Source organism: Lissotriton helveticus, chromosome 2_1 (genome assembly GCF_964261635.1).
Source record: "Lissotriton helveticus chromosome 2_1, aLisHel1.1, whole genome shotgun sequence".
Taxonomy (NCBI): Eukaryota; Metazoa; Chordata; class Amphibia; order Caudata; family Salamandridae; genus Lissotriton; species Lissotriton helveticus.
Genome location: NC_136059.1, coordinates 174,581,285 through 174,605,837, shown reverse-complemented (window position 1 = coordinate 174,605,837; position 24,553 = coordinate 174,581,285). Strand labels below are relative to the sequence as shown.

General features: G+C 44.5%; 1 protein-coding gene across 3 annotated transcripts in view; it reads left to right on the top strand.

Annotated features, from left to right (window-relative positions):
• Positions 1-24,553, top strand: part of CNTFR (ciliary neurotrophic factor receptor) — an 883,959-nt gene that overhangs the window by 156,452 nt on the left and 702,954 nt on the right. For all 3 annotated transcript variants that reach the window (XM_078674690.1, XM_078674691.1, XM_078674692.1), the window contains one exon: positions 10,088-10,167. The gene's annotated coding sequence lies outside the window, so the exon portion shown is untranslated. The remainder of the gene's footprint in view (positions 1-10,087; positions 10,168-24,553) is intronic.

Below are 24,553 nucleotides of genomic sequence, written 5' to 3'. Positions count from 1 at the left end.
CATAGATTTTGATTGGTGCTTGGGTCTTCGATTGGAGTGACATAAGCGTGGCATCTCAAAATCAGACAGGAAGGTCTCATCGGGATTGCAATAGAACCTACACGATGGTAGTGGAAGGCAGGATCCGAGAAGTCTCCTCTTGCTTAAAGGCTCTGTTGACGTCTATGCATTGCGGAAAGTCTGAAAGACATCATATCGTCTTCCCTCGCGGCCTAAAAGTGCCCCGTAGAGATTGAATCTTTAACAATGAACAGAGCTAGCCTTAAGGTCTAGCGGATAAACTAGGTGGTGACAAAGCAGCCAACACTTGTCGCGACCACGGTTCAAAGTTCTCTGTGCATGAGATGACCCCTGACCTTTAGATCCTGCAACTTGATTTATATTAAACTGGCTAGCTCCTAAGCGCTCTTAACATCATAAAAAAAATATTCAATGCTGCTGAGGTCAAACACACCACAAAAAAAACCTCCCAAGCAATTATGCTGCAATTTAGAGCCCAACATAAACTCATTAATGGAGACATCAAAAGTACGGCCAGTCTGAGTGAAGCCAAGACTGAAAACATTACTTTGTGGCATGTATTAGGAGAAGCTGGGAGGGCACAAGATTCTACCCAAGAGCTGCAGGTACCCGTGTGCTCGGATAAGCCAGCAAAAGACAGCACCTTGAATTTAATGTTGGTGTTGTCCAGCATGGCCAATAAAGAGATTTAAGTCAAGGCAATAGTGTATCTCATTTTCTTCACCTAATTCTATACCTTCTGCCGTATTTGCATTTGTTTACATGGATGTTAGGATTCAATTCTCTCTTGGCATTCATCTATTCTAATCTTTACCTATGGAAATATGTCACAAACTCCACCGATTGCTTACGAGAAATTGAGAAAAAAGCTTCCGAGGATGTCTACATTGAAAAAGTCAATTCTGATATACACTCTTATACACCCAAAAAGTCTTCCTAAAGTTGGATAAGCATTTGTGGGGCGTTTAAGCTAGGCAGTATACATTGAAAAAATGGCGAATATTCAAGCGGGAAGAGATATTGAATGGAAAAGTAACCTAATTTTCATGTCCAACATCAGAATGTCTTGCTCATGTGTATTCACCGGTAGTACCAGCAACAATAGAGACCATTTGTTGTGAGACTTTGACAGAGCACGTTGCAGGTCTCCTAAATAAAAATAATAATTGAGCCGCATGACTCCAGCATCTACCAAACGACACTATCTATTTGATTAATTCTTCCTTTCGCTGATGCCTTTTATTTCACACACAATAGCTCGCTGATGGCAGAATTGTCCCGGTGTCACCGCTGGAGCAATCAGCGACAGGAAAAACCTCGAATCCCGCTCCCTCGACGCGGACCATCTCGTTTACCCAATCACATATGTCTGGGCAGGATGCGACCTGACGGATGATGCCGTGGCGTGCCAGCTCAAGGATGCTGTACTTAAATATTTCAGAAATCCAGGCACATGACAGGCATGACAAATTGCAGCAGTGCCTGCGGTGGACTCCACAAGCGCGCCTGTTCCATCCGTCAGATTCTGGGGGCACCCTTTCATTATTTCATGTCACTTTCCAATTCTGAGGCTCTTTCTCCTGATGGTGAGATGGGTGCAGACTCGTCTCTTGATATCGCCGCCTTCGTCGCCATCAATAAGTGCGATGGCGCCTAATACGCGGTTCCTATCGCGGGGCTTGTTGTGATTGCAGCATCTCTTATGATCAACTCAGGGTGAGGTGGTTGAGGGATGGGATAAAAATATGTAGGAATGTGTGCGGTTGTAGAATAACCAATTAAATTTCCACGGTTGTAACTGAATGAGTGGTGTACTTTCCTCACTCTACGTGTACACAGAGTCTGTAACTTGCACAACAAGTACTGATTTTAAGCCGGGGAGGGATGCTGTTGAAGGATGCTGGCAGGCCATAATCAGCTTTGGTTGTCTTTAGCCCAGTAGAAGACTTATTTGACACTTTAGATCCTTTCTTCTACCGGGTGGTAGGAAAGGTCCTTCCACATCACAAACTCTCAGGCTGATCAGCTTATGTAACATAATAGCTTATTTTTCACAGTTCTAGTTTTCTATGATATTATAAGATTAACTATACTACTGGTAGAATTTTTTTAATACTTTTCATACTAGTGCCCGTGAAGTCCACGTCAGTTATATCTTGCTCTTTCTTATGTATTTTATCTCGATTCTTCATTCTTTTAACGTTTCAACATGGCTGCTTAAAGTTTCTCTTGTGGTAGCGTGCTCGCCACTAGGACACCACCGCTGCACCCTCTCAGTGGCTGGACTTAGTTACCCCTCGGACTTCTGTGGCTGGTATTGCAGTTTCCCTTGCCAAGAATTTGTTGAAAAGTGTCAACATTTTGCAAAGTTCTGCAAATGAGAGAGCGTCCTTTCTCACTGGATCAATGCCTTGCCTGCAGTTAACTATGCCTGATTCTAGCTCGTTCGAAAGTCTAAGGGGCATATCAGCAACAGACGGCGATAAATATCGCAAAACACGCTTAGCGCTTTTTTATTTATCGCCGGCTATCGCTGGAATTTATCGCCTGGTTAGAGCGTTATTAACAACGTGTTTCTCCAAGGCGATAAAATTCCAGCGATAGCGGCGCTGTAGGAGGGGATATCGACGGAAATCCAGCAAAAAGTCCACAGGAATGGCAAAAACGTTGTTGATAGGCCAAGGTGCACTCAGCCTGACGATCCACCTGCCATTGGATAATGCAGGTAACTCACGTTTTCAGCAGACTTTAGTTTTCGGTGAAAACCGCGGTAAGCACGGGTTTATAAGTCGCTAACTGTGTTGTGGACCGCCTTGTAAATATTGCGATGTGCTTATAGCGATAATTTACATGGTATTCTGTTAGGGGTACGCCCAGTGACGCCCACTTTGCATCTCATTAGAGATGCAGAGCGAGGCGTTGGGAAAACGGCTGCTAACATGCGCTTATGCATGTGAGCACCGCCTTGTAAATAGGGCAAAAATAATATCTCCGCTTTTCTGGCTTTTAAAGCCACAAAAGCGGAGATAAGGCCCTTGATAATATGCCCCTGGATGTCTTCAAACGCTGCATAAAATAAAGCTATCCCTGTGGTATACGCCCCGAAAAACACTCATTTATGCGCTGGTAATGTGTTGCTTTGTCCCTTTCGGCAGTGCGGTTCTCCTTTGTAATGGCGGCCCACGTGGGAATGGAAAAAGTGGTGACAATCTATCTATAAACTCTATGGTCTTTCAGCTTGGATTCTTAGAAAGATACCTATAATGAAGCTCACAAGACCCTCACTGTGCTGTCCATTCAGGGAAAGGCTCTCGAGTGGCTACAAGGCAACATTCCGGTACAGAACCAACTTAAAATAAAAGAATTAGTGCAAGAACTAACTGAGAACAAACCTGCTGGGGAGTTTATGGGGTCTGCCAATGATCCCAGACTTTTGTGCCTTTTATACATGTATTGACAGAGTTGCTTTCTGGACGAGATCTGAGTGACACCAGTGTACCTTGTAAGAAGTAAATATTTAGTGACCTACAATATGCAGACACTACTGTGTAGAGATCTCCAACAATACATCAGGTTCTGCTTAACAGAACCAAAATAACTCTAAATAAGTTTTGGCAAAGCCAATAGGTCTTGCCTTGTTCTATTAGTGGCTTTGTAAATGATTTTTGCTGATGTTGTGCTGCATCAGCAATTTTTTTTTTATTAAAAAAAAAAAAAAGGTATAATGATGCGCCGCTCCAGTCGACCGTGTCATTTTTCAGGCATGTACATTCTCCGCCACATATAGGCATGCCTTTGGAATGTCTTGTCACCATTTTCTGAAAGGGAAGCAAGGGGTGGGCTCTGAGCGGTGCGGTTCACAAAACCCGTTCTCAACCACACCGCTCAAAGCGGTCTGGTAGACAAAGCCTAAAAAAAGGTGGAGAGATACAGATCTGAAATGAGAGATGGATGCTGATACCAATCTGACACATGCACCTTCTATTTGCGTCCAGCCATGACTCACTGTTGTAATCTTGCACATGGCCTCATGCTGCTGTTATATGGGTCACATCAATGATGACAGCTGTAATCACATCAGGATTGCTCCAGGAACAGCGGTGCTGGGCTGTCATGACCTTCAGAGGGCCCTGGTGGCTGCAAATATGTGAAGACAGCACACTGCATACAGATTGGGAGATACAGCCAGCTGGAAGAAGCCATGGGGCTTTCACAGAATAGGGTCCAGGGTGTACACCCCTCTTCTGTGCGGCTTCACTATTAGGCCTGAGCGAAATTGAAATCATGCTAGTGCAGTTTGCACAATTTCTTTAATTTTGTGTTACGAAATTCTTAAAATTGTGCCATAACTCCACCTTGCGTAATTACCCTGCTGTTTGAGGCAAAATGATAGCTCTGGAGCTTGGAAAAAGCGTGAATAACCAGAACATAAGCATCCATTTTTAACGACAATTGTGTTTTTGAAACTAAAATATGGTGCTAAATAATGAATTTCTGTTTCGCATATTCACTTAAAATTTTGCATAATTTTTTTTAATTACACATGATTACGCAAAAGCAAAATTCATAAATGTTGCACTCCCGTTCTGGGTATCATGAATAATACTGCCAACAAATTGCCTCGTTGTGTACGCAGCACATTAAAGTGCCATTCGTCCTGTTTTTTAATTCCTTCAGTCTGTTAGATACAGGGGACAGTGATGTAAAGACGTCTGCCGAGGATCACAAGAGTTTGTGCCAGTGGAGAATCCTAACTAGGAACTATGGGCCCGATGTAGGTCGGTCGGTAACGGCCGAAAATCGGTATTTTCGGCCGTTACCGACCGGTATTACAGAAATGGGATGTAGGGGCATGTATAACTGATTCGGTAAAATTACCGATCGGTAAATTTACCGATCGGTATTTCTACCCAATCGGTAAATTTGAGATGTAGGTGGGACTCTTCTGAGTCCCACAAGCCTTACAGAATCGGTATTTTACCATCAAATCAATTTGATGGTAAAATACCGATTCCGGTGTGCATGCACATGTGTGCATGCACACCTATGCCATATGACAGGCAGACCTGCCCTTAGGGCAGGTATGCCTGCCACATGGCACCCGAGCCTCTTTTGGGGGTGCCAGAGGGTGTCAAAGTGACACCCCCTGCACCCTTGTGTAATTCGGTATTTACCGATTCGGTAAATACCGAATCGGTAATGCCCATTCATTCCTATGGGCTTCAAAGCCCATAGGAATGAATGGGCATTACCGGTCGGTAAATACAGATTTTTACCAATTCGGTAAATGAAACATCTGGATGCTCCTACATGTCCCCCCTTCTTATTTACCGATTCTGAAATTACCGAATCGGTAAAATTCGGTAATTAAGAATCGGTAAATAAGTCCTACCTACATCTGGCCCTAAGAGCGCCTGGTTCTAGTGTTCACAAGTGCCCAGACTTCTCTGTTTAGTGCATTACCAATACGCGTCATTACTAAACCATTGTTGCTAAGATGACGTTAATAATGTCATGTTGTATTTCATGTTATCTTGTTACGCTATGATATGTTATGTTCAGGGCCTCTAGAATAATGTGGTAATGGACGAATAAATTATACAGGAAGGTTGACAAAATTATGCAACAAAAAAAGGCTAGGGTATGTGCCAGAATGCGGCACAATCTGTGATAGTATTTTTCATTCTTTTTTTCATTGTAAGAACTGTTAACACAATATGAAAAAATGTACACACCATTAGTAAGTATCATTTTAACAGCTACATGCGTCAATCAGCAAATTAAAATTAATCAGTTAACCTGTGCAGTTTCTGCTACTGCAATTAACCATATCTCCTAATATAACAGACTTTACTGGCAATCTCCCCCCTCCAACCATCAATAAACCTGAACTACTCTACCTCTGAATTTAAAAGTGCATTCCCCCAACTTCTGGAATAAACTTCCAACGCTACCTCTGATCTATATTACCTATCTACTGCATCATCGTTTACATATTATGATTTGATTTGATTTGATTTGATTTATTATTTTATAGAGCGCGAATGCCCAAGGGCGTATTGGCGCTATGACAATAGATGATGTTCAGGACTGACCGAACCATCTAGCAGGCGGCAGTAAAGAGCCAGGTTTTCACTGCTTTTCTAAATGAAAGTAGGGATGGACTGTTTTTTATAGAGGTTGGGAGCAGGTTCCATACTTTTGCTGTATGTAGTAGGAATCTTCTGCCTCCCCATCTGGCTCTTTTGAATTTCGGCACCAGGATCAATTTGGCTTGACTAGATCTAAGAAGCCTAGTGGGTTCGTACTGTTTCAGACGAGTTTTTAAGAACTGAGCGCCTGACCCATGAAGTGCCTTGTAGGCACATTGTGTTTACTATATTTCTTCAGATTATCTATGAATGCTGCTGATATCCCCTTTACTCCACCTCGCTTACATACTATTATCATGTTTGTTCATTGTTTTTAGTACATTACTTGTATCAGTAGCGGCTGGCAGGGAATGAGGGTGGAGGGGTGGGGGTAGGGTGGGGCAGCGGGGGTTAGCGCAGGACAAAATAAAATAGAAAAAAAAACACGTATGTCTTTCACCATCCACATTTTTTCCCCTACTTCTCTGGTAGTCCCAGAACCAGGAAGCACCCAGGTTTCCCATAACCACTCACAATGCTGCGATACAGCGCTTTGATTCGTCTGAGCACCGTGGATCGGCGCTCAGATAGAGACTGGGGGCCTTTGCATGTTCCCCAGCAGGCTGTGTAACGCTGCCTTGTGGGGAACATACAAAGAGTGCATTGACTGTTTGGCCGGGCCAAGACGGCCGGCCATGCTGTCAAGCACACTTGAAGTCGGCAAACCACTCCTCCCCCTGTGCCTCCAGCCCCGCCCTACCCTAACCCAGCCCGAACCTGAGAAAAATGCAACTATGTTATAATCGTTTTATTTTTCCTGCTCAAATCAATCAATCAATCTATCATGCCATTTGTATAGCGCACTACTCACCCGGGAGGGTCTCAAGGCGCTTGGGGGGAGGGGTATGCTACTGCTCGAACAGCCAGGTCTTGAGTTGTTTCCTGAAGGCGAGATGGTCCTGGGTCAGCCGAAGGTGGATGGGGAGGGAGTTCCAAGTCTTGGCCGCCAGGTAGGAGAAGGATCTTCCACTGGGGGTGGCTCTTCGGATGCGTGGTACGGCTGCGAGGGCGAGGCTGGTGGACCGTAGCTGGCGGGTGGGCATGTAGAAGGTCAGGCGGTCGTTGAGGTACTTGGGGCCCAGGTCGTGGAGAGACTTGTGTGCGTGGGTGAGGAGCCGGAACGTGATCCTCTTGTCGACGGGGAGCCAGTGCAGGTTCCTCAGGTGGCTGGAGATGTGGCTGCGTCGGGGGACATCCAGGATGAGTCGGGCGGAGGCGTTCAAAGAGCAGTGGGGCCATGCTCCTCCGCCTTAGTGGAGGAGCCACCCCTGACTTGCATCCTGCCTGTAAATGCTGCTATGCATGTTCCATAAAGCGCCCTTATACTTTCGGGTCAAGTCTGCCCTATATAGAAATCGAGAAATGAATAAATATTGGAATACTTTTTGATGGACTTTTGATCTGCTTGAACAGATTACAGACATGAGACACATCGTATTATAATATATCACAAAACAACAGAAACAAAAAAAGGACCACGACAAACTTACCAAGACTAAGTGCATGGAATAAACAGGCTAATGGACATCTGTGTAAAACAGTCAAATAATTGCCCCCAGATTTGTTCGAACTCGTCCTTGGCATCTGTCGGTTTCCAGAAGGTTCTGTTCTGTCTATTGTACCCTGTCTACAACCTTAAGTGTCAGACTATGAGCTCAGCTGCTTGGGAATGTCTCTGCTGCCATCTGTGGTTATTCATCTTTGCATCCATCAGGAGCTTCACTCTGCAGTCCTGCTCAAAGCAAAGTCAAACTGAGAGGGAACGGACGTGCCTTGATCATTGCACAGGGCACGCCAAAGCCTGTGTGAATTCATCTGTGCCTCTGTGGCACTGGTGCTCATTTTATCACCCACCAGCTGGCACACAATCCAGCCAGTTTCCCTACTGGACTAAAAACAATAAAGTGCAATGCTGTCTCTGAAAAAAACCCATAGAAATTTGAGGATGTATTTACTCAAACATAAGAATGGAAAAAATTACGAAAAGAGTGGAAACCTGACATTGTTTTCAATAAAAGCTTGCCAGTCGAGGTGACAGCAAAGACCTAAAACATAATAATAATATATGCACCAGGCCAAGATTTACTAAGACTTTGCACTGAAACAAAGACACAAAGAGATGGAAAGAGATGGAAAGCTGCGAAAGAGGCCGATGCGGATTGTTATCTAATGTGAAAGGAATTTTGCCCTGCACAGGTGCCCTTTTCTTGGAATGAAAAAAATAATTTTGCTCTGGTGGTGTCAATGAATAAATATCAACACATATACACATAGGATTTGACGCAAAACTAGTTGTAGTACGATAGTTGGCCTAATGGCTAGGGCGGTCGACCTCAAATCTGGAGAACCGGTTACGAGTCTTGGCAATGCCATTCAACATCCTGTGATTCTGGGCAAATCACTTAATCTCCCCGTGCCTAACAAATGTAAACGTGTTCCTATGTAACACAACTGGTGCTCATGTAAAGCGCTCTGATAACGAATACCTTCAGGTCAATTTCGTGCTATATAAAACTCTGGAAAAAAATTTTTCATCCAGAACTGACTTCATGTGTGCTGCTCTTCCCTCACATTATCCAATGTGCCAGAGCCTTCTGAATTTGTCTGTTCATGAGAATGTGTACTTGAATGGTATGCAATTTGAGGATATAAGAGGTGCAATCGTGAGATGTGGATTAAAGTAAAGGTAAAGTCTGGGATTATCTCCTTGAGTTAAAAAAAGAAGGATGTAGGGTTTTGAGATTCCAGAAGGAGGCAAGAACCTGTCCACAAACAAACTAAAAGTATATATTTACATATATGTAGAATGGCACATGAGAACTTTGGGTCTGATTTAGAATTTGGCATACGGAATACTCTATCACAGATGTGATGGATATCTCGTCTGCCGTAATACATGAGCCATAAGATATAATGCTCTTGTAATACAGTGACCGGATATCCGCCATGTTTGAGACTGATTATACCATCCGCTGCACTCTAAATGAGGCCCTTAACCACGGCTGCGGCGCGAATTCCGCCCCAGTGCTGGACATTCTATTCTTGGGCGTGGTTCGGACGGCCCCCGGACGTCGTGCGCACATGCCTACCGTGACTCATGACAGCCGGGGGCCGTCATGAGCACGGAAGGGGTTAATGGTGATGGTAACAAAACACTGTTGAGTGTGACATTACTATGCGTTAATACGCGTTAATACTCGGTGCACTGAATGATACTCAGTAAAATCCAGGCCATGATCATGAGCCGCTCTACATGAGATGTCTGACACGGCTGAGTATTGGAGGTGGTAGAGGTTGGGCACTTTTTATTACAGGGAGACAGCACATTTTAGAGCTAGAAGTTGCACTTTTGAGGGTTGGAGCCACAAGAATGAAAATAATCCTCATCTTGAGGTATTAACCCCTTCGATGCTGATGACAAAGCCAGCTCGTCATCAACGTTACCTGCAGTGCGCGGATGACGAGCTGGCTGTGTCACGATCAAGCCATTTTAGAAATTCCCGCGTACCGCGGGAAAACGCGGTAGCGCGGTAGCGGTTAAGACAGTGTGGAGGTTGAGACACTATGTAGTGATAGGAAGTGAAGATTTAGGAACTTTTATCAGGACCTGTATTACAGGAATCCCATCTGTAATTGGAGTTTGATAGCATGCATGGTTTTGGTATATTGTGTTATTGTGTGTTATGTTGCGTTGCATTGCGTTCTGTTGCATTGTCGTTTATTATATGATATACCATGGGATTGTCATAGTGCTCACATCACTCTGGGGCATCCAAGTCAATTTATATTTTGATTGTTTGGTTTGCGGGAACTGTTGGGTCTTGGGGTGTCGCCGTGTCTCCATTCTCACGGTCTGCTCTACCTTCTGTCCACAGCCTGAAGAAGGATTACCACACACAAGGAGGATTTTGATGGCGGTCTCGGGGCTCTTCTGAACATCTGGATCGGCTGGAAGGTAAGACAAACCTTTGGTTCATTCTTCACTCTCAGTAATTAATGTTTCTGACTGCTCTGCAGCGGTGAGCTTTGTAGGTGTGGAAAACAGATGTGGCCGCTCACATCAAAGCAGGATTGACTTTGTGACAGGCCGGGTCGCTTCCGTCTCACCTGTTTCTGTTCTCTTTGAACTGGGGATGGAATTGTTAGAGGAGGAGGCTACAAGGATGTGAAAGGGTTGCTAAATGTTCCAGTGTGTGGCCCCTGATTGGGCCTCTGCTAAAGATTGGAAGAAGAGACGGTGGAGACACTTGGTCAAGTTGCCCTCACACACGCGTTACACAGTTGCTTCCTCAGTTGCTTCGGTAGGCTCTAGGGAGTATATGAGTGTGGCCTGGGCTTCATGGCATGGGGATCACTGTTAATGACCAATATTTAGAGGTTGGATAGTTGCGCTTTCATCTGCTTGCAAATACATTCTGCGGTGGTGTGGTATCAGAAAATCCTTGTGAGTATATTATCTGACTTAAATATCAAGTTCTATATATTGGAGTTAGTTAATAATGGAAAATCTACACCATGGGACGATACTTTTGTAAACGGTATTTGGAAAACCCTATTTGTGGCATGGCCAAAAGGGTTTCCTTTTGTTAGAATAAGCTAGTTCTTGAGAAATCAGGGGGTGGGAGGGGGGGCTTTTGTTATTGGTGCTTCTGGTGTTTGAAGGCTGTTTGCTTTGAGAGCTGTTTTTCTGTTCTGCGAGTCCATCTTAATTCATCCTCTCCCAGTGCCACTGGTGCGTGTTCCTTCAAAGAGTTCTAAGGTCAGAAACTCTGATAGGCTGATTCTCTTGCTTGTGTTACTTGTTCCTGTTTATGCTCCACAGTCTTTTGTTACTGGTGGGAATTGCACCCAATGTACCCAGCGTCTGCAGTGGCGTACACCGACAGTATACTGTGGTACCCAGATTCCCTTTTCCTCCCCTGGCAGAATGCCGGTCAAGGTAGCACAGTTCATACAGATGTGCTTTTCTGTAGCTTGTTTGCTGTTTCTAAGCGCTGTAATGGTACTCAATCTATTGAGCCCGGTAACATGGATGGCTCAGCTGGCGTTGCCAGGATGTGACTTGTGATCGCCCATGCCTACATTACTAATGATCAGAGTCAGAATAAAAATACCGGTCTTTTGGGAGGGGCAGCAGTCCAGTGACGTGAAGGTGCAAGGGAGGAGGGGTGTGTTTGACTGCTTCTCAGGGTGAGTGACATGTCTCTTGCTTCTGGAGAGCCTGACACACCTGCAGAGTGGGCGCGCGCTCAGTGTGCGCTCCATGGACTCTCCCAGAAGTCTGTGACCTTCAGTGACCTTTGATTCCCTCCATTATCTTCCTCCGGTGAAAGCAGTACAATTAAAACCTCTTTCTTGCTCTGATTGGTGCTGTTTAAAGTGCTGTTCTGTTCTTCTGAAGTGGAGCACTCACCACAAACACTGTCAACTGCAGAATGTGAGAAAAAGAAGATTTTAAAATCTCACTTTCTGCGTTGTCAAAGTTGTTCGTTCATTCTTCCCTTGATGCACTACGAGTTGTAGCCCTGCACAACCAACCCTCAGGCACAGAGGCCCATGCTCTGCCCACTAGTTCCCATCATCCTCTCTGATTGCTGATGATGAAGGCGGATGGGACCAGATGCTGAACATCCTCACCGTTGGGATTGGTCCATCTAGTGAGTGTGCGTGACGCGTGACACATTGGCTGCAGGGTCCCAGTGCTTTTTATTTGCTGCCGGGTAGGTTAAGAACTTACCTTGAGTTACTCAGCGTGTTCAGATCAGCACTTTCATTTTCTTTTCCCCTAATCCACGAGCTCGTTGATGCAGTCTGGCCCTGGCTAAGGCCTAACTTACTTACTTACTTAGTGAGTGAGCTATTATAGTGAGTGTGACTGTAACAGTGTCAATGCCGCCCAAAGCTGGACTATGGCGCATCATCTTAGATGTTGCGGGTGTTCGTATGACATAATGGCAAAAACCACATGCCTCGGCCTAAGTCTGTTCATTTCCCTGAGTATTGTAGGAGTGGGAGCCTCTACATGGAGTACAGGTCAGGGCTGGCACAATGAAATGTGGTGTCACAGGCTTGCACTTATTCTGCAGTCTGTGTTTTCATCTCCAGATCTGCTGCGAGGAGAACATGACAGGACTAGACATAACATGGCATAACATGACATAACATGGCATAACATGACATAACATGACACAAAATGTGACATAACGTAACACAACCTGACATGAAATTACGTTTCATAACATAACACATGACACGACATAACATAACACTGTGATGTATTCCTATAGGTTCTGTATCGATCCCCCTATTCCTGACCCTGTTCTGGTTAATAATTAACTAGCAGCCATCCCACGGTACAAAAAAACGTTATCTGATTAAGCCACACCACGGCACAGGAATGCGTTATCTGATTAGGTCATAACGCTTGCCATCTAATTAGGCAAGCACTATTCCTCCAGCCCCTGATAAGGCATACGGAGTTCTCAAAACAAATCAAACCTATGACAACCTGGGAAAATCCCTGCGGCCATTGTTTTGATTTCACCGAGAACTTCAGCAAAAGAATGTGCGAACGAGCCCGTTCATATGACATCCTTATTGACGTATCCATGTCCATCCTTACGTCAATCTCGGCACCTTACAGGTATAAATATTACCGACATTGCCTTAAGCAAACACACGCGGTGGTGACGAGATCGGAGCAGCGAGACTTGCCGAAGAGGCCAGCACAGAGCGGACCCCACTGGCGCTGCCCCGCCTTCCTGACGCGCTGAGAACGAGACGCTGCTTTTCTCCTGCCGAGAAATCCAGCTCCGGCGCTTCCAAGCAGCCCTCGCAGGCAGCTGGAATATCAAGACCAGAGACGAGAGATACCAGCCCTCAACCATTCTAGATCTCAGGTACAGAACTGAATAACCCCTTGCAGAGAATTCTTGAGTCAGTCACTTGGCAAAACAAACTTAACTTAAACTGCTACTTATCTACTCCCGCCCACGTATTAGGCTTAGGTCAGGTACACTGGGGTAGGCGTGGTTAGAAGCACCAGTTGAGTACGATTAGTCAAATGTATATATGTATGTATCTATTTTATCAGTTTTAAATATCATATGGCTTAGAAACCATATCAATGCTTCTGCAGTATTATTTTATACTCCTGCTTTTATTGTATGCACTTTACTTAACCATAAGTATCGCAATAATATCGATTCATTTCTCTTGTACGAGAAAAGAGACTGATCAATAAATAACATCTTTTATTGAACACGCCCGTCTCTTCCTTTTCTCTACAATCTGGTGAAACTAAGAATGCACTGAACTGACTGAGTAAAATAAGTTGTCTTTTGTTTTCACACGACTCTAGAGATACACTCTTGATTAGGGGAGAGCAAAGTTGTCATGTTCTATGGTTGTCAGAAACTAAATCCCTTCTTGTCTATCCAGGGAGGTTAAACTCCTCCTTGCCTATTCGAGAAAGTTTCTAGTGCACTCTGAGCTAGCTGGCAAACCCAAAACTTTAAGTCTAATATCGTCAGTAGAAGACCTAGTTAACCTCCGTCCTAGGTCTATACTATTGAAGGTATTATTCCAATGCGCAGAGCCTATTGGGATAATAGGAACTACACTACAACACATAACGTGACATGACGTGACATGAAATTACATGACACTTAACATGGTGTGATATGCATGGCGTGACGACATCACATAACGTGACAAAATATAACATAACATAACATGGCACAGCATGGCATGTTAGGCATGGCATGACATAACATGACACATAACTTAACATAACACATAACGTGACATGACGTAACATGTAGCAGCAGACTCTGCCCGTAACCTGGGTGTCATGTTCGGACCCAATCTACAGCTGGATGTATTCGTGAATAAAACAGTCGCCACATGCATGATGCTGCTTCGCACGCTGCGTAAGATCCTCCCTATGCTTCCAGTCCAAGCCAGACCAGAGGTAGTGCGCAGTATCATTTTAAGCAGGCTTGAATACTGCAATGCACTACTTCTGGGCGCACCTAGAACCTTGATTGGTAAGCTGCAGCGAATACAGAACATGGCAGCCAAGCTGGCTTTATCTCGGCTGCGTTCTGACTCCTCCTCTTTAGCGCTCACTGACCCCCACTGGCTGCCTATCCACCAGCGTATCTACTTTAAAGCTTCGCGCATAGTCTTTAGGGCCCTTCATGGTCTGGGGCCTGTTCCGCTGCAGGAACTGTTCCTGTGGTACACGCCAGCCAGACCTCTGCGATCCTCATCGGCATGCTTGGTGGCAGTTCCCAGAATTCATAGGAGTCGGATGGGCGGCCGCTCCTTTGGATTTACTGCGGCCAAGCTCTGGAACTCCTTACCTTTATCCCTAAGGAGTGCAGAGGAACTTACCACCTTTAAAAAGGGACTAAAATCTTACCTTTTTCCTAGGACAGTGTAACATCGTTATAGTGTAACATCGCGCATGCTCAGGAAGGTCAAAGCGCCAGGATACCCTTTGGGTGACAGTTAGCGCTATATAAATAGGCGATACATACATATATGACATAACATGACATGACACATGGCGTGATGTAACATAAATAACACGAACTGACATGACATGGCATAAGATCCCGTAACGTAACATGGCTTAGCAGGGCATGACATGACATAACATAACACATGACGTAACACTTTACGTGGCATGACTTGACACCTAATATGACGGTATGTAACGTTTATTTATAAAGAAAGCGCACGATTCCCGAAGGGCACTTGGATGTTGAGCCCGAGTTGTTTACTATTTCCTCACATATGTCTTCGCCTTTTTTCCACATATCAAGCTACTGAGGCCAGTTTTATGCATGTGGTCCGTGGTCACCCCCTTTAACCCATGAACTCTTCCCCAACTTGCAGACTTTGCAAGGCCTCGCTGGAGCAAAGCCGGGTTCACTTGCTGTGCAACAGATGGGGTGAGCAAAGAACTTAGATGGAGTCCCCCCCCAACCTTTTAAGGGGCACTTTGCGATAAACCGTTTATAAAATTAAATCACATTGTATGATAATAAAGCAAATTAAAATCTAAGAAATGAAACGGTGGCGTGTGCTGGGAGATGGTTTTAGAGCCCGTGAACAGGCCTCTGGTGAAGCCATCGCTCTTATCACCAGCTGCCCTGTTGGTGTAACTGGACTCACCGGAGGCGGAAGCAGATAAAACTACAGAACTGAAGAAACGACCAATAAAATGTACAGCTGTAACGAACAAAATGAAAATACATTTTTATCATGTATTCCAATATATTTTACAGCACAGTTAATTCGTAAATAAACTATTCTTATAGTAACATTTTAAGGTTCGACTCCAGCTTGTTTGGGGTATGAAAATTGTGGTGAATGTGGTATGCGTATGGAAAAGCTGCGATTTCTTATATCTATTAAGACAAATGTTTTACTTTGTTATTATCAGTGGCGGTTGGTGGAAAATCCCATTGGGGGGCGTGGGGGGCAAACACATGATAAAAATAAACACATTACAAATACACATAATACTTGTAACAAATATACATATATACATATAAGCATATATACATATTAACATACACATATATACACATAACACATACACATAATACACACTAATATATACATTAACATAAATATATACATTAAAAAATCACTTTTCTTACTCTGCCGCTCGATGTTCTGTAGTACGTCCTCGGTGTTCTGAAACCCACAGCCAACTCTCTCATCCAATCAAGACGCTGTTCTAAAGCGTCTTGATTGGCTGGAGCGGGCTGTCTCCATGCTCAAAAGGCGCTTGGGGCCTGTGCCTGCTCTACAACTTGGCTGCCAAAAACATTCAGGTCGGAGAGATTTGGATTGCGCACGACCGTAGCAAGGTTGCTCGCCAAACCAAAATGCACAATGCAAAATTAAGTGCCCACTCTTCACTGCAGCCAATCATTGGCAGCAGTGACACACTAGCCCCGCCCTGCCTTTGCACTCAGTTTGCTGGCAGAAAGTGTCAAATATGAAAATGATAATAAAATAATGTTATTACCATTTCATTTGTGATACTTTCTGCCCAGCAGTTGGGAGGCGGGGGGGAGAAGTGTGAGGGGTGTCGGGGCAGAGGGGAGAAGCAGTACGCTCCTCCACTCTCAAAGAGAGTACCACCACTGGTTATTACCTTATTTTTAATATTTTTGTGTAATCAGTGACAAACGGGTGAAAACATAGGCATAGATACATCAAGCTAAACACCGCTCGCAACCCTTTGCGACCAGTATTTTTGCATTTGGGATGCATCATCCCAAATGCAAAAATCACAATTTAAGAAATCGCAAAATTGCGATTACTTAAATTGCTATTGCATTTAAGGAATCTCAAATTGAGTTTCCTTAAATGCAATGCATTAAAGTTAAAAAATTTGCGATTTTTTTAATAGGGGGAGCAAATTACCGTGAAGTTGAACTTCATGGTAATTTGCAAAAACTTTGAAAAATGTACTAAAGTGCATTTTTCAAAGTTCCATTTTACATTCAGACATGCCCTTAGGGCATGTGTGTGTGCAAGATGTACCCAAATGCAGATTTCAGGGGTGCAACAGGGTGTCCTTTTGACACCCTGGCACCCTTGATATTGCAATCTCAATTTGCGATTCTCTAATTGAGAATCGCAAATTGAGATTGTCTTCCCATTCATTCCTATAGGCCTCGGGGCCCATAGGAATGAATGGGGAGATAATTTGCGTGTTGCAATTAAGACCTTTTAAGAAATCGCAATTTTTTAAGCGAGTTCTTCATGCATAGCCTTTTGCTATTCCTTATTAGCGAATCCTTATTTTTCGCTAATAAGGAATCGCAAAATGGATGCTTGATGAATCTATGGGATATTCTTAAAGCCTTTGGTCATCGAGGCTCCAGCAGCGGCACTCTTTTCTTCCATGTACCCTTCTGGTGCTCACAGCTCCTTTCTCCCTCCCGGCAAAGCCCTGGTGAAGGCCTAGCTACCCTATTGCCGCTGGTGCAGTGCCCAGGGAACCAGGGGCCTGAGAGGTCTACTGCACCCAAATAATGGCTGTGTTTCACTCATCAATCAGGGGCAAAAAACCCTTCTAGACTCAATGCGATAGGACCCGTGCCACCCTTGGCACACCCTGGCTGCTATTACTGTGGTAGAAAGGGCTTGATACACAGTGCCTCTCTCCTACTTAGAGCTTTAACCCACAAATAATTTGATAATGGTTACTAAAAATAGATTTCATTCTTCTTAAGTCTAAACCACACCCTTCAGGTCATCAGTGTAGGCTTCTCAGAAACATTTCGGTCACACAGCACTCTCTTTTTCTGTACTGCTTCCAAATGCTTGTTGGGCAGCAATGATTTTACTTCATTTTGTATGTTGATGACACCCAGCAGCAGCTCAGAAGGGGGCAACCCAGGTTAAACACGAGGCAGTTGTACACGGTGGCTGATGTGAAACACAAGGCAGTTTTACACGGTGGCTGATGTGAAACACCAGGCAGTTTTACACGGTGGCTGATGTGAAACACAAGGCAGTTTTACACGGTGACTGAGGGTGAAGGCAGTTTTACAGGGTGACTGCAGGTGAAATATAAGGCAGTTTTACATGGCGACTGCATGTGAAAGAAAGTGAGATTTACAGAGTGGCTGCAAGTGAAACACAAGGCAGTTTTACACGGTGGCTGATGTGAAACACAAGGCAGTTTTACACGGTGGCTGAGGGTGAAACATAAGGCAGTTTTACACAGTGACTGCAGGTGAAACACAAGGCAGTTTTACACGGTGACTGATGTGAATCACAAGGCAGTTTTACACGGTGACTGAGGGTGAAACACAAGGCAGTTTCACACGGTGACTGCAGTTGAAACACAAGGTAGTTTTACATGGTGACTGCAGGTGAAAGAGAAGGCAGTTGTACACGATGACTGAGGGTGAAAGACAAGGCATTTTTACACGGCGACTGCAGTTGAAACACAAGGTAGTTTTACATGGTGACTGCAGGTGAGAGAAAAGGCAGTTTTACACGGTGACTGAGGGTAAAACGCAAGTCAGTTTTACACGGCGACTGCAGTTGAAACACAAGGTAGTTTTACATGTTGACTGCAGGTGAAAGAGAAGGCAGTTTTACACGGTGACTGAGGGTGAAACGCAAGACAGATTTACACCGCGACTGCAGGTGAAACACAAGGCAGTTTTACATGGTGACTGCAGTGAAACGCAAGATAGTTTTACACGGTGGCTGATGTGAAAGACAAGGCAGTTTTACACTGTGACTGAGGGTGAAAGAAAAGGCAATTTTACACGGCGACTGCAATTAAAACACAAGGTAGTTTTACATGGTGACTGCAGGTGAAAGAGAAGGCAGTTTTACATGGTGACTGTGGGTGAAACACAAGGTCGTTTTATATGGTGACTGCAGGTGAAACACAAGGCAATTTTACATAGTGACTGCAAGTGAAACACAAGGCACTTTTACACGGTGACTGTGGGTGAAACACAAGGTAGTTTTACATGGTGACTGTGCAGGTGAAACACAAGGCAGTTTTACATGGTAACTGAGGGTGAAACACAAGGCAGTTTTACACAGTGACTGCAGGTGAAACACAGACAGTTTTACACGGTGACTGCAGGTGAAACACGGGGCAGTTTTACATGGTGGCTTCAGGTGAAACACATGGCAGTTTTACAGGGCAACTGCAGGTGAAACACAAGGCAGTTTTACATGGTGCTGCAGTGAAACACGAGGCAGTTTTACATGGTGTCTGCAGGTGAACACTGCAGTTTTACACGGTGACTGAGAGTGAAACACAAAGCAGTTTTACACGGTGACTGAGGGTGAAATACAAGGCAGTTTTACATGGTGACTGCAGGTGAAACACAAGCCAGTTTTACATGGTGGCTGAGGGTGAAACACAAGGCAGTTTTACACGGTGGCTGAGGGTGAAACCCAAGGCAGTTTTACACGGCGATTGCAGGTGAAACACAAGGCAGTTTTACATGGTGAATGCAGGCGAAACACAAGGCAGATATAGATGGTGACGGTGCTTGATGGATGGGCAGCTGCAAGCTAAAACTGTGCCTTGAGATGAAGAAGGGGTTGGTGGTATGCTGAGGTAACAACTAAAGATTCTTGGTCTTCTGTATGCATGCAACTTACAACACCCCATTTAAATCTAAAAAGAATATTCGTTCGCTTTCTTTTATCTTTCGACAATGCCTTCTTTCTCTCTCTCACCAATTCTGTCTCAAAGGTATCAGTTTCTTTAGTCTTATGTCCTATGTATCCTTCTCTGGGCTCCCTGTGTTTTTTATACACCACATACACAACTGAATGTTGACCAGTGAAACTTTGCATCAGGACTTCCACTGCGCAGCGGCACGGGCCGCAGCAATTTTAATAGCTTTTGATCTGTTTGAGTTAGATATTTTTTGGGGGTTTAAGTCTGTAAAATATGTAGCAAATGATGGATAATGCAGGAAAAGCAACAAATCCGTAATTATGCGAAAAGCCATTGACATTGCCCTGTCTACATGACTGACAGTGGCGATAGGGGCATCAGGGCAGGACGGCAAATGCCGCCATGATAGCAGTAAGCGCAGCCATCACTCCTCTAACATTCCAGGCTCACAGGCTGAACGCCTTCCAAAATGGAGTCCCACAGCAGGTCATTAGCGGACTCAGGTGTTGATATTTTGGCAAACGTTCACATCCCTGGCAGGTCTCGCTGTTCTGTGCGGATTTAGATGGAACTCTCACTGTTTTTCCCTGAATTAGGTCTTCTGCTGCTCTGAGTGTGTTCGGAGTTGTAGGGACAGAAATGTGAGAACAGCACTGCGACAGACACTGCGTCCACCAATGAAGGACACACTTTGTTTATGTAATACATGCACCAAGGCCTGTACAAGGCCACCAAAAATGACTGCTTCTGTATCTGCTAAGCGGCCTCAAGTCACGTGGCCGGTTTTAGCCAGTCGTAGCTTTTCGACCGGTAACACTTTGAGGTGATTTCTGGGCCCATAACGGCAGTGTTTAAAAGAAGCGGACAGAAAAATTTGATTTGCAGAATACAATATGCTGTTGGGTAAAAAAACAGGACTGACACAAAGGTCTCACACATGATGTGGGGTCAGTTGGCTGACAGGGACGTGCTGTAGTGACCTTACCTCTGCTTTGGGCTGTTGGGTGGTTTCTACCTATCAGCAAGGAGATATTATGTGAGAAGTGTGGCTCACTGGTTAGAGGATTTATACCAGAAAGGGGTAACCCTGTGTCCCTCAGAACCTGGGCATGTATGGTTAAAGACAAAAGTGGTTCCGTCGGGTCAATCAATTGCTTTTACGTGAAGGCTAGGTTAGCTCATAACAGAAGGTAACAAATTTTAAGAAAAAAACAAATTATAAGAACAAACAAATTTTTTTAAGAGAAAACCTCTCTGACAACAAATAAAATTCAAAGTATTTTTATGAAAAAACAAAGTCACATTAAAATACCGGAATTACTTCATTCCATTTCAATTCCAATTATAAGTGAAGAAGTGACTATTGGTGAACAAAGTGAATAGTGCAACAATTTCAGTGACACTTATTTACAAATATATACACAATTATACATGGGAAAAATGGGCAAGGGGAAATATTTTGGCGGTCAGAGTTCTGAATTAATATTCCAAGGAGACAGATGGTGACTGTGACTGTTCCCGGAGGGTTCTTGACCAATATTATGCGTCGACGTTTCGATCCTAGTGTGCCCCGATTGGTGGTCACGCGGATCTTTATCAAGACAAGAGAGGGGGAGATCTGGAAGGAGAGGTAAGTATTGTGTCAGAGAGGGCAATAACGGTTAAGTCTAGTTATGCAGTGTGGTGAGTGCATTATACTTACACAAGGGGAAGGGGGGGGGTTTATATTGAATTCCGGATACACAGGAGGCAGCAGTCACACGCTGTGCATAGGCCAATCGGTCAATCTGGGGAAGAAACCAACTGTGTTCAGTCCATTTGCAATAATGGCCGAGTCATTCACTTCGAGAGAACATGCAGTGCTTGCATGCAGGAAATACGCACACACAGAGGACCTGACCCACAAAGTGTGGTACGGGGCGGTACTCGGAATTAATCAGGGCAGACTGTGGGGGAGGCATGGTATGTAAACACCCGGTAGACACGGGGATTGATTTATTCACACACTGGGTATTCAAGACCATTTATAATCAGGTCGGGCACTACGTGATAACATGCAAGACTAGCGTACAATGAATACACCCAGAAAGTGTGGTTTATATAATTGCCCTAGGGATTGGCAAACTACAGGACCTGACATATACGGAGAAAGATTTACTCGCGCTCTGGGTAGTAACATGCACAGAAAATTAGAGACCCCAGGGCCGGGTTCGAGATGACAAAAATGGGTGCACCACAAGCTCGTGTACCCAAGTGAACACACTTTTACATGTGTTTCAGGTAGCTTACCTCATATGGGGAACCGCTTTCAAATAGAGCGAGGAACCGGCTTACAAGTCTCGCAATCACTCGGTCAGGCGAAGTGCTGGGCGCGAGGACGTTAAGCACGTCTGTCGCCTAGCGACGCCGTGACGTCAACATGGCGCGTCATGGAACCGGCTTGGTGTTAGGTTTGGATTGGATAGGGGTGGCAAGCCCCTGGGTCACTAGGCAACGCAAACGCTGTGGGTTTGGATTGGATAGGGTTGGCAAGCCCCTGGGTCAATAGGCAACGCAAACGCTGTGTGCCTGTCGCGTGTGGAGACGGAGTGTGATCAAATTGAAGCGAGTGGTATTGGGGAAGCGAGCCTAGTGCTTCTGTGGTTCAGCGCATGATCAGTTAAACTGCTGCACCGTGTGGTTTCAGTGAATACTGCAAGCGCGGACATTGTGGAATTTAAAAGGATTAACCTCAGTCATAAATCAAATCTGCACTCAGTGATTAAAACCACATCAATGGTGCATCGCAGGGAAACATAGTATGTACAACATTGCATCTGAATGAAAACAGACGAAATACTCAAAACAAGGAACCACATGCAGGTTAGTTGTAGCATAACATCAAGGAGCAAGCAGTTCAGCGTTGGTAAATAGGCTCATACTCATAATAGTCCCATTTGTTTAGAGATCTCCTCATGTTCATTTAACCCCTGACTTACAGAGTTCAAAACATGGATCCATTTACACTCTTTTCTGTTGAGGGCTAAGGTGGTAGAACCCCCACGTGGGTTCACATTGATTTTTTCAAGTATGCGCCAGCGTATGCTGTCTGGATCATGATTCTGGCTAACAAAGTGTTCGACCATGGGGGCCCCCTGGACTTTACAGCGGATTCTGCTCATGTGCTGCAATATGCGAGTCTTTACCTTCTGTGTTGTTTGACCCACATAAGGTTTGTTGCATGGACAAAGAATGATGTAAATAACGTTCGAGGTATTACAATTTGTCAAGGCGGGCAGTGTATATGTTTTGTTTTGGTGTAAAAAAGATGGTCCATCAATGCATAGCGGACATGCTTTGCATGTGCTGCATTTGAAGTGTCCTTTCACTGCAGGCAAGCCTAGTTGATCCCTCAAGGTGGCTGGTTTTGGGGGTTCCAAAAACGCTTTAACAACATTGTCCTTTATGTTCCGGCCTCTTTTAAAGGCAAATAGCGGGTCTTCATTTGTATTGATCTCTGAGGCAACCAGGTTCCAATATTTCTTTATTGTTTTTTTCACGATGTTACTTCTGGAGTGGAATGTAGTGACACATACTAGATTCGGGGAGCCGGCTTCCTTCTCTTTCGGGACTAACAATTCTTCTCTCGGATAGTACCAGGCTCTTTTTTTGGCACGTTTGAGCAGTCCCAAGGGATAGCCTCTCTCGCGTAGGCGATTGGTAAGCGTCTCACACTCTTTGAAGAAGTCTGTTCTTTTCGTGCAATTGCGTCTCATACGCAAGTATTGCCCAAAGGGAAGGTTGTCACGTAAATTCCGTGGGTGGTTAGAGTCATACTTCAACAAGGTATTTCTCTCTGTAGGTTTTCTGTATAGGTCACAGATGATCAATCCATCCTCAACCTTAAACATGAGGTCCAGAAAGGCAATGCTCTTTTCATTATAGTTCATCGTGAACTGGATATCGTTGCATCTGGTGTTCAACCAGGTGAAGAAGTCTTTTAGATCAGCTTCAGTTCCCGTCCATATCATTATCACGTCGTCAATATATCTTTTCCATATTGATATTGAGTTGACGTATGGATTGCTTGCTGCATATAGATGTTGCTCCTCATATTTGTCCATAAACAGATTCGCTAGGCTGGGAGCATAGGTCGCGCCCATCGCCACTCCCTTGCATTGGATATAGAATTGTTGCTGAAAGACAAAATAATTGCGTTTCATTGCAATTTCCAAGAGATTAGTAAGGAAATCTGTAGGTATCCATTGCGGTGCCGGCCGTTTATCCAAGGCATCACGTATGGTATTTATTGCTTCATTCTGGGGTATGGATGTATATAATGAGGCAACATCCAATGTCACCATGAGTTGGGTGGCTTCATCAAAGGGTTGACCTTCCAGCAATTGGATGATGTGCATTGAGTCTCTTACATAGGATTTGGTTTCCGCTACCAAAGGTTGGAGAAAATGATCTATAAATTGATTCACCGGTTCCAAGATGGATCCACAGCCGGAGATGATCGGTCTACCCGGTGGATCATTCATCCTTTTGTGTACCTTTGGCAAAGTATAGATGGTAGGGATGCGGGGTTCCTTTTTCATTAGGAAGTCTCTTTCAGGCTGACTCAGGAAGCCATTGCTGACACCATTGTCCACCAAAGTCTCAATCAAAGTTCTGATACTTGATGTCGGATCTCTCTTGGTTGGTTGGTAGCTTTCTTTTACGTCGAGTTGACGTTTGATTTCGGCCACATAATCATTGGTGTTTTGTAGTACCACTGCTCCTCCCTTGTCCGCAGCCTTGATGATAATCGATGTGTTACTGCTAAGGTCTTTCAATGCCAAGTTCTCCTCCTTCGTGATATTATATTTGATGTAATGCCTTTCCTCTAAGCTCATCATCACTTCTTGCATGACTATTTGTTCAAAGGCCAGTATTCGTTGGCTCATACAGTAGGCACCAGGAGTGAAGGTAGATTGTGGTTTGAACAGAGTGGCTGCTGTTTTCGGAGTGTAGTCATGCTTGGCAAAGTGATATTTGAGCCTAATCTTTCGAAAGAATTTTTGTAGTTCCAATTTGGTTGTAAAAGCATCTGGTCTGCTTGTAGGAACAAATGATAGTCCCTTACTCAGGACACTTCTTTCAGCCTCTGAGATACAGTGGTTAGACA